The 10,860-nt window shown below is 36.6% G+C and overlaps 1 long non-coding RNA gene across 1 annotated transcript; it reads right to left on the reverse strand.

The window, feature by feature from the left end:
• Positions 1–2,148: 2,148 nt before the first annotated feature.
• On the reverse strand, positions 2,149–5,032 carry LOC131737383 (uncharacterized). Its single transcript, XR_009329000.1, has 4 exons — positions 4,809–5,032; positions 3,946–4,000; positions 3,188–3,255; positions 2,149–2,652 (listed from the first exon to the last, which is right to left on the reverse strand). It is a non-coding gene; the product is annotated as an uncharacterized LOC131737383 (long non-coding RNA).
• Positions 5,033–10,860: the final 5,828 nt, after the last annotated feature.

Genomic DNA, 10,860 nt, shown 5'->3' on the forward strand with positions numbered 1-10,860 from the left:
CCTTGCTCAAGGGTACAACAGCAGTGTCCCCCACTGGGGATTGAACCCACAACCCTCCGGTCAAGAGTCCAGAGCCCTAACCACTACTCCACACTGGGAATGAAGTGTCAGGCCAAACAGTCCAGGGTACTCTGTTCCCGTTACTTGGTGCCCTCACAGGTCGGGAGGGAGATTTACCACCAAGAATCATTCTATTTCCGTCACACAACTGTATAGAACACAAAACTGTATCATCTGTATATTGCATGGGTTACATATGCCAATATCAGGCAACTAGAACAAAAGAGTAGCTCTTGAACTCAAATATATGGGACACAGGGATTAAAGTGGTGAACTCTTGATCTGCTGGTGAACCCCCTACTAGGACATCTATGTTTTAGTGCTGTCCATTAATTCTCCCCTGTGTATACTAATATCGCTCAGGTGTTTTCACATGAGATGACGGAGGGCAGCATGCATGCTTGAAAAGAGAAAACATTTTACACAAGAATGCACCATGCAGACTTGCAGAGAAGCAGGTGTTTCCCCTCTGTTCTATTTATTTTAAATTCTTGAACAAATTCTTACACAGGAAATATGCAGCATATCAGTAAAATGCATACTGTATGTGCAGTGGTGGTCATATTTAGATATGAACTCATACGAAAGTGGCACCTTTTATACACGTATGTAAGGGTTAAGTTAGATAAAACAAAGCTCTCTCATTAGCCAAGACAGATGTACAAATCTCTCCCCGCCACTTCATAGCACAATTAGAAGTAAAATAACACCCTCCAAGACTGTGACACTGTTTGTGTAATACACACACCTGAGTATTATTACCAGTGTTATTGCTTATGTAAACATATTTTTTATATTATATACTGTGTATAATTATACCTCATATATTCTGGATCAATATGGATTTGGACTACTATGAGGAAACTGGGATTGCAGGAACTTTATTTAAATAGTTTTTACCTTGTAGAATACACCAAGCCAGGTCAGCTAAACTGGCACTCTACCAGCAGAGACAGAAGACGTATCTGACATTGGCAGCTTGGGAAGACCACACTGAATTTACCTGGACAGGTAACAGCTCCTTGCAGCTGCTCAGGTCCCATCAGTGGTTCACTGGTAAAATGAAATACTCTTTCATATTTGAAAGTCAGCTCAAAAGAGTGAGATATGTGGACTGAAATGTTCTCTCACTGCAGTACTTTTATCATCAGGTTAAAGTAAAACTGTGGCCGGGTGTACCAAAATCACTTTTGTAAATTTGTTTCTGGTAGCAACAATTGCTAATGTTATAACCGAAGAAAATACACTTTTGAGGCACTTCTCAGGCACTTTTGGTGGGTTCTTAAGTATGCATGTGACATGTTTTCAGTATCTTCACATGATAATGGTTTCAATATAAGACAAGCCTGTTTTAGTTATTAATGGTTATTGTATTTTATGTTCAGCTCCTAAGGTGATTTTAGTATTTGCACTTTGCAGACACTAAGACCTTCATTGCACATCTTCGCAGAAGAGAAACATTTACAGTAAACTCAGAGCCTAAAATGTGTTTGTCAGAGATACATTACTGTGAACTGTGCTTTGTGGGCCTAGTTTCTGTTGAAAAGACCAACTGTTTTGTCATTTCTGATTGAAAGCAGGCTTGCAGAGTGACTGCTACTGCCACCGCTGTGCAAAGGAATGACCTGGTCAGTCTCAAGATGACCTCCAGAGAGGTCTCCAGTTTCAGGCTAGGTTCCTGTTTACAGCAAGAGAGGCACCTAGGGAGCTCTCAAGCTCGAACCTGTGACCTTCTTTGGTGCAGTGCAGTGTCCTTAACAATCATGAGCCATTTTGCTTACAATTAACCTGAGAAAATGCCCTGCAAGCTGGTTTTGTGAATTGCTGAACAATATGATTATCCTCTGACTGGAAAACACTTTAGGGAATCGCATTAAATAAAGCCTAGAGGATACTCCTGTTTTATACGGTCAGCTGCCTTTTGTCTTATGCTGGAGCTTCCAAATGGGAGTATAAACAAGATTCACAGTAGAATGTAATATATTTACATGTGGCTGGATATTAACAACAAATTACATTTTTATTTTAACAGTTATACAGGCTAGTTATGGAAAATGAATTTACCTGTTTGTAAACAAGATTGCGTTGTTAAGCTTCATTTCCAATGTGTTCTTTATAGCACACTAGAACACACTTTCTAATATGCTTGGCCTTGCTTTTAAGTAGGCTTTTATTTCTTTTTGCGATATTGCATACTAAAACACAGGACTGAAAGAAAAATATTACACCAAATTACAGACGCAGTATACATCAATATATTGTTTTAGTGTGAGAACACTGTAGTATCAAAAACAAAGCATACTGTACATTTACTTAACACAATTATCCTGGAACAGGGTAAGGTTTTGAAACTTCACATTAACCCCTTTCACATTATTCTTACTGTAAATAGCTGAATATACAAACTTAAAATCCAACTTAAAATATCCTTTAATTAAATATATCAGTGGAAATGATAACCCTGTGATAGACACATATATTTACACAGGGGTACGGAAAGACTAATAAAGGCGGTACAACAAAGAGGTAGATGTTTCTTCAGGAACGCCACAGGTTTCCCTTGATTGTAGTATTACACCTCTGCATGGACAGCTGTGAAAGAAAAATGAGCCCATGCATAAATGAATGTACACGCGCCACAATTTAGGTTTGCCTTCTTAAGTGCCTTTTTAAAATATTTCACTGGAGTGGAACTTCAGGTTGTAATGGTAGGTTCTCAGATCCCTGACATGCAAATAGGAAACAGATTTGAGGGAGGGAGTACTAAAACTGGAAACACATTTTTTGGGTAAAAAACATAGATTTGTTCTAATATTTATTTTTTGTTTAATGCTCATGAAAGGTGAGGGGCTTTGGCACTGTCAACAGTGATGCACGGCACTGGCAGGCGCCAAACAAACACTTTTCCTTAACAGCTCTGAGGATCTACTGTGCAACCTCCTTACAGTCAGTTCCGGGCCTCTCTCAAGTGCAGAATTGTGCAGTGGTTTTGTGATACACATTTATGTTCATTGGGAGCTAATCTGAGACTACCAAATTAATTTCACTTGAGCTAGTTTTGAATGAAGGTCGCCAGATGTGAAAGGAATGAGAAGCTTAGGAATTAGATAAGAAAAAAAGTTCCAACCTGCTCCATATTCTCAAAATGGGGTTTGTGTAAATAATTCATTACACCTTGTTCTGGGTTCTCTCCAACTATTATGAATGAAACATGGTATTATGAAACAGTCCAATAACAAGCCATGTTATATACGTTAGCAATGGGTTCTGTGCATATTAGATGTATTCCCATGAAACTACAACTTTATGTACTGTCCGCTGGTCTAGTGATGCATCATGCTTTATCAAGTATTTTTTGTGCACAGCGGTACTGAATAAAAACAGGTATCAAAGTTGTATGGCCCACAATGCATTAGCCTGCAAACCTGAGTTGCTATAAACTTAAAAAATGTTTGATATTGGTGAAACAGTTTTAGACTGTAAAAAAAAAAAAAAACAGACTTTGAAAAAAACATCCTTTAAATAACTCTTGCTTTGTGAAAAGGGCCCCTTGCCATCAGCCATCAATCATTTAAGATTTTCAGGCTGACTGCATTTCACTTTAAAAACATATATAATATTGAGTTTATTTCTCGATTTTTTTATAATGGTGAAAACCTTTTGTACTGTAGTAAAATATATAATGCATAAAGTAAATGAAGTGAACACTGGGCTGACAAGGCTTGTTTTTGAACTCGCAGCTGCCTGTGTGACACGGCCTACATGACATTCACACTGTGTAACCCCCCATGCAGTGATTTAGGATTCAGGCGGCTGATTTTGTTTCTTTTTTGTTGTTATGAGAGTATTTCCCTTTGGAACTTAACTGATGAAATACAAACTTACATCACATTTGATCTTGCCACTTCCATTGGGGAGGTGACATTTACAAGCCAGTGCACTGAAAAAAAAAAAAAAATGCTATTTAAAATTGGAATGAGATGTTAACAACATGATACAAGTTTACAGTGTTCTTTATGCTTTTAAATAAGAATTGTAAATGTTTTTTTTTTTGTTTTTTTTAAACTAGTAGTAGTATATTATTAGAACTGTACAACGTCAAGATGATTTGTAATTCGAAATGCAATAATCCAACTACTTATCACTTTCGGAACTAAAATGTTTAAGAATTGGAAACAGGATTGATTTTATTTCTAAAATCCAGAGAATTTAGTTACAGAAAATTTGTTTCTTTAATTCTGTTTCACTGTTGAGCTAGCAGATAATTGATGATATCAGAAAAAAAAATATTAACTGTTATAAAGTAACACATTTATAAGGTATGCTTATGAATTTACTGCAATTAAACAAAAATAAAACTATTTCAGTTGTCTTGTCACCAATTTACATTGTATTTTTCAAATAGGTATGATGTACAGCAAACATATTAAGTATGTTTAATTCAGCGTGATTGTAAAAAGCCAGTTGAGTGGCAGAGGATGGGTTAATCTGCTACAGCTCTTTGCCCAGCGGATTGTTTATCGACTGAGAGAGAAGGTCTTCTTTCTTTCTGTGAGTTAAGTCAGCCTCTGTTTTGTTGTCGCTGCCCATTTGAGGAAAGCTTATCCCTGACCTTCTGTCGGAGAGACTGATGACAAGGACGCCTTGTTCTAACCTTGACATTCACCAGGGTAAACGGCTTTTTCCACAACTAGTCAGCAAACAGGGAGAGACAGTCAGCAAGAAGCAAAGAACTAATGAATCTATACCTGAGAGAAACTTAACAGCAACTGCTGCTTTAAAGAGACAGTCCCCTGCCTGGAACAGCTGCCTCGGGCTTTCCTAGTTAAACCAGCTTGAATGATCAGTTTCACAAACTCCTGCATAGTATGCAAAGCATAAAGAAATAATCATGACCCTCCCGGCAAAGGCATGCACAGGTTAGTGTAGTTCATGAGAATGACTTTCGTTCCAATGACAAATAACCTGTTTTGTGGACCTTTTAGCACAGTGTTTCTCAACCTTTTTCTTAACAACGCCCCCTAAGGATCAGCTGAACTTTGTCATCATCCCCTTGCCACAGAAAATAAAAAAAATATTAAGAATTATTGCCGATTAACAATGCCGTTTAATTAACATCAATTATGAATTACATTTAATTCCACTAGTTCCGAGAATTACAGAGAAATGATTCATAAAACAAAAATAATTAAAGCCCAGTCATTGGTATAATCAACATGTAGATACCTAAATAAAATGTTTACTATTATGGAATATTGTCGACATATCTTCTTTGCTTGCGCCATGCTGTGAATAGGCTGTCCTTACAAAGGCAACAAGAAATTCTCCTGTCAGGACACTACACACTGATTGACTATCATATTACTGTTAATAAAACAATGAACAATCCTCTCCCTACACCAAAACCCTAACCTTAAGGTCAATATCCTATACTGCAGTCTAAAGTAGTTCATGTTTGGCAGTGAATAAGTGTTTTTGTTACTTTAAAAAAAAAGGTGAAAGGAGGTGCTGACTTCCTCAGTTGTCCTGACAGGAACATTTTGTGGTACCTTTGTAAGCACTGCTGTGGATAGCAATAGGGAGATGCGAACTGGTTCCTTTGAAATCGGGTACCCGGTCCCTGCTTTGGAACTGATGAAACAGATACAAATATCAGGGATCCGGTTCCAGCGAGTACTACTATGTTTTTAGTAAAACTGATTATTAAAACATTAATTTCTGTCAAAAATACATTTGATAACTATAATTGACATGTTCACACTTAGAAAGAAAAGTCTTCAAAATATTTATGACAGCAATAACGGGGATTTTTTTATTTATTTATTTTTTAATTATATGTATTTCCCTGGAGAATAATTCCATCTCACTTTTACATGAAATGATGAAAGCACTTTGGGTAAAGTGAATCTTCTGCACTTCGAGGGGATCATTCACAAGACAACCCCAAGCTGAACACAACACGATTTCGGCTAGCTAAAAAAGTAATTTAACCCCAAGCCGATGGGGTCGTATTTCGGTTTGGGATCCTAACATCCACTGACCTGTTTGCACATACCATGTGGTTAAAGATTTTTTTTTAATTGCAAGCTTTGTGTAATTTGCAGTTTTTATGGTTCATAAACAAGCACACAATGGCTTTAGCTGTTGTAATAAAACTGTTACTGTACAAATTGGAGATTATTGATTATTTTGTTAACTTTAATTATACAGATTGCACAATATTGTCAGAACATCGCAAAAGATGCATCGTTTACGGATTATATGTTATATGCACAGTGTCAAATAATTTTCCTTTGCAAAACATCTTTTATGTATCTCCAGTTTTCGCAGTCTATTTATTAAACCCCTCCCCCCTTCCCCTTTCACATCTGATTGGACCACTTTACATTTGCATGTCAAACCAGATAGCACAAATGGCAGTGACGCTGCTGCATAGCAACAAACATTTCTGACTTGATGTGTGCACGATCGTACAGTGCACAAGTCAGTGAGTACATCACTGGCACATTGTGTGTAAGTAGTTAATTAACATTTTGAAATAAAAGTTTCCTTAATTTTAAATAAGAAAACAAAACACCTCCCTTTTTTTTAGCTAAAACACCCCCCTCCTGCCCTCTTGGATTTAAACACCCCCCTTTGGCTTCAGAATGCCCCTTGGGGGGCGGAACCGCCCCCGTTGAGAAACACTGTTTTAGCACTTCCTTAAAGGTATGTCCATCTGTTTTATTAAATAACATGGATTGTCTGTTTGTTATGTTATTATCTGTGTTCTCTAAGATTATCTATTGTTGTTTCTGCTTAGTTTATCATAGTATTTACCTTTTCAACTAACTAAAAAAAAAATGAAGTGAGGGAAATGTTTTACTGCCCCCTCTGTAACTGTGTAAACTGCAAGTTAGTAAATGCAAACATTTTAAAAATCAGTTTTTTGAGGGGATAGAAATTACAGTTGCATGCCCCTAGTGGACATTATACAGTGGTCAAAAAGGACATGAATTAGTAAGCCTGGTAAAGAATGATCAAAGTGGCCCCAGTCCCACCTCTATATATAGAGGTGGGACTATATATAGAGAATAATATTCAGAATAAAAACTTTCTGGAAATATTGAACACATATTAAAGTGAAATTCCCCCAAACTATATACAGTAGTCCCTCGCTAAACCAGACATGTCTAGAGAAAGACAAGTTGTCTGAAAGGACAGTCTATCCACACCATGGCGCAAGCAAAGAAGATATGTTAGCAATAACTTTAAGTCTGACTTAAAAAAAAATATATAGAAATTAACACACACACACACATTTATAGTGCCCAGTTTATTTTAAATGTATAAATAATTGCACTGAAATAACACTGTTGTGTTTTCTGTACCGGTATGTAAAAATATAAATCTGTACAGTAGGTATATACAGCAATACACAATGAACACAAAATAGATCACAGTGCCACATTAACACGTTATGATAATATACAAATACTCCACACAGTTTACAGAAATACAAAAAAAAAAAATGTATTGCGAAAATTGTACAGTGAGTAAAACACATAACCTTTCTGCTACTTTTGTTTTCTGTTGGTATGAGTCAAACCTTATTTTCTTTGCAAAAAGCAATTAAAAACTTCAAATTTAGAATTTAAATTATTGTAGTGCACATTTTGCATTTCGAACCACAGGAGTCCATCAGTATTTCTGAAAGCCTCTTCTCCTTTTCTTAATTATTGTGATTTAGCAGGATGCTTTATCCGTGCTGCCGTTTATTTTTGTCCTGTCTTTGGTATCAGTATAACAACCTTTTTTTTCAGTGTGTCTGTTTGGATCATGGAATTCACAGTGACCTAGTGTCACACTTAATTGGTTATTATTGGAGGACATAAGTTGTGTCCGGCTTAGAGGTTTCTGTATTAGCGAGAGACTACTGTATATTTTTTTGGTTTGTTATATGTACAAAACATCATAAAACAACATAAACTTGAGAAAAACTGTACGATTTATCCTAAAACACATTTAAATGCAATCTCTGTAAGCTTTGAGAAATTTCAACAGGAATAAAATGTTAAGAATTTTTATATAAAAATTTAAGACTTACGCTAGTCCCAAGGGGACTGGACACCCAATTTGTTCTGAATTTGCACTTATTAATATTTTTGTTCTTTTGTACTATACTGTACATATCATTATACAGACACAACATTTGTCTATATGACCTGTTCTTAATACTTCTTACATTATATAACCCTCTTTACATTATATAACCCTCTTTTTTACTTTGAGTGTCGAATTATTCTGTCCCCATTTTATACCCAATTTAAAATGTCCAATTATGGTAGCAACTCCTTACAACAATTCAGGATAACTGAAGGTCAGTGGGCATTCTCTGATCCCACCAACAAGCCGATTTTCACTCAAGAGCTCAAAATGGATGTCAGCCCTGCAGGTGTACACTCAAGCTCACTGAGCTCCTGGCTCCTCTAGCAGGGTAAGGCAAGCCGCAGGGGCACCCGGACCATTGCAACATTTCCTGTGGGATCCCCAGGGTAGATTGGCAGGATGCAAAGCTATGCTCCCTGCACACCATGTGGTTTTACCAGGTGACCTTGTTTAACTGCAAACTAATAAATAATACATCTCTAAACGGTCATAAGTAAAAGTTTTAAGTATGTTGAGATTCTGTGTTCTTTACAGGTGAAGTGAATTGGACATACTTTAACTGCAAGCCTTTAAGAAACTACATAAGTGTATTTTATCTGTTAAACTGTCAATGGTAAGTTATCTCTAGAGCTTTTCCAGGCTAGCACACCAATAAATACATAAACTGTTTATAAACTGATAGAATAGGTTTGAACTACAAATCGTAAGACTGGTGTGTACAGTAGTTTTATTATGTTTCACACAATAAAGTATATAGACAATACAGTATTTTTCCAAACCAAGTTTTTTTTTTTAAATCTCATAGATGTAGGAGAACCGAGAACAGGATGAAAAATAAGCACAACCCCTCAGGACCTGACATGAGGAATATTTACATAAACACACTTTTTATCACTTGCTTTTTATCACTGCAGGAAACAACTATAGCCTCTGTACATCAAACCACATACAGTAACACTTACTTTCCGTTGGTAAAGAAAGCTCTCAACCTTTCCCCTTTTGAGGCCTTAACACAAAATTCCTGCAGCAGTGCACTGTGTAGAAATCAGGAAGTATGCAGGCAGTGGTAATACTGTATATATCATATAGACAGCTGAATCTCATGTCTGTTTACTGTGTCTTTTTTTAGGAGGGGGGTGATCTGCAGACAGACTATCCTCGTCCAACAGAGGTCAATGGATATAGCAGATAAGCAGCACAAAAGGAATTAGAATGTTACTCTAACTTTCCCATGGCTGCTGTGAGGAGGACCTCGGTTCTCCCATTCTTAATTTTCCATAAGCCACATTTTACCTTGAGGCAACAGGCATGTCTCATCTTAAAAACTATGTTTTTTAAGGTTGCATAATAGAGAACTGATCTATTTTATTATTTTTTAGAGCATGTTTTTCAGTGTTATAAAAGGAATTGAACCTCAAGTCATGACTGAAATTCCCTGATAATTATTATGAAGTAATCAATTTGGGAGAGGGTGAGGAAATAAACTGGCTAACCTGGGTGAACTGAGAATATAACCTATCAAGTAACAGACAGCTCTTCCTTGTGCAAGAGGTATTCAGGTTTATGTCACAGACCATTGTCACATACTGTAATGTATGCAACCCTACATAGACTGCACCCTGTTCCAGGATGTCAACAAAAGAGCAGCCACATATCAACAAGTAGATCTTGGCCCGTAGACAAAAGACGTTTCCTTTAAACATTAAAATATATATATATATATATATATATATATATATATATATATATATATATATATATATATATATACAGGCTAACTTCACTATAACAAACCTTTTTTTATAACGAACACTCGTTTTTAATGATCCGAACAGCAAGAACTGATTTTTTCAATGCAAATTAGCCCTATTAGAACAATCTCGTACATGATCCACCCAGATACAATGATCTCAGTACTGACTGACACTGAACTTTCTCCAGTGTCAAGTGTTATTCTCTCAGTGAAAACAAAGACCATGGTTGACTAATTCAAAGATAACGCTAATTCAAAGATGACCTATTGTAGTACGAATCATGCATGACGACTACAATCGTTGCCTGTCCGTCATCTTTACACAAACTGCAACCAGGCAACGGGTGTGAGGAACAATCTACGCTGGATAATTTTTCAAGAGAAAGGACATGTAATTATTGTGTTCAGCATGTAAGTGTACATTCTTTCCTTTTTCATTTCTTTACTGTTTTCTTTTAAACATACCTGTAGCAGGGCTATTGCCCTGCGCAGAGGGGGAAATTAGTGTTGGGGTAATTTATATGTGGAAACAGGTTTGTTTTGTGTGCTTTTTGGAGTTGTTATGTTTGATCAAATGTTTGTTTACAGACGGGCGCTCGACTGAGACTTGCTGCCTGCCTCTCTTCTGTGTGTGTCCTCTGTGCGTTTCCATTGTTGGTAGCATCACATGACCCGTATGTTTACTTTCTGTTTTGTGTTTAATAAATCCTGCGCGCCTGTGCTAGCGTTTCAACTCCAACTCCCATGACTCTCTGTCTTGTAATGATGTTATCCACACATGTGACACGAGTACCTTGTCACAATACCATTTAAATGTTGATCAATGTGAAGGAATCTTCATAAAAAGTACTATATATTGAGGTGCTATTCAAATTTTGTCATTATTCTGATACAGAAAA

The sequence above is a fragment of the Acipenser ruthenus genome, chromosome 6 (genome assembly GCF_902713425.1).
Source record: "Acipenser ruthenus chromosome 6, fAciRut3.2 maternal haplotype, whole genome shotgun sequence".
NCBI classification, from domain to species: domain Eukaryota; kingdom Metazoa; phylum Chordata; class Actinopteri; order Acipenseriformes; family Acipenseridae; genus Acipenser; species Acipenser ruthenus.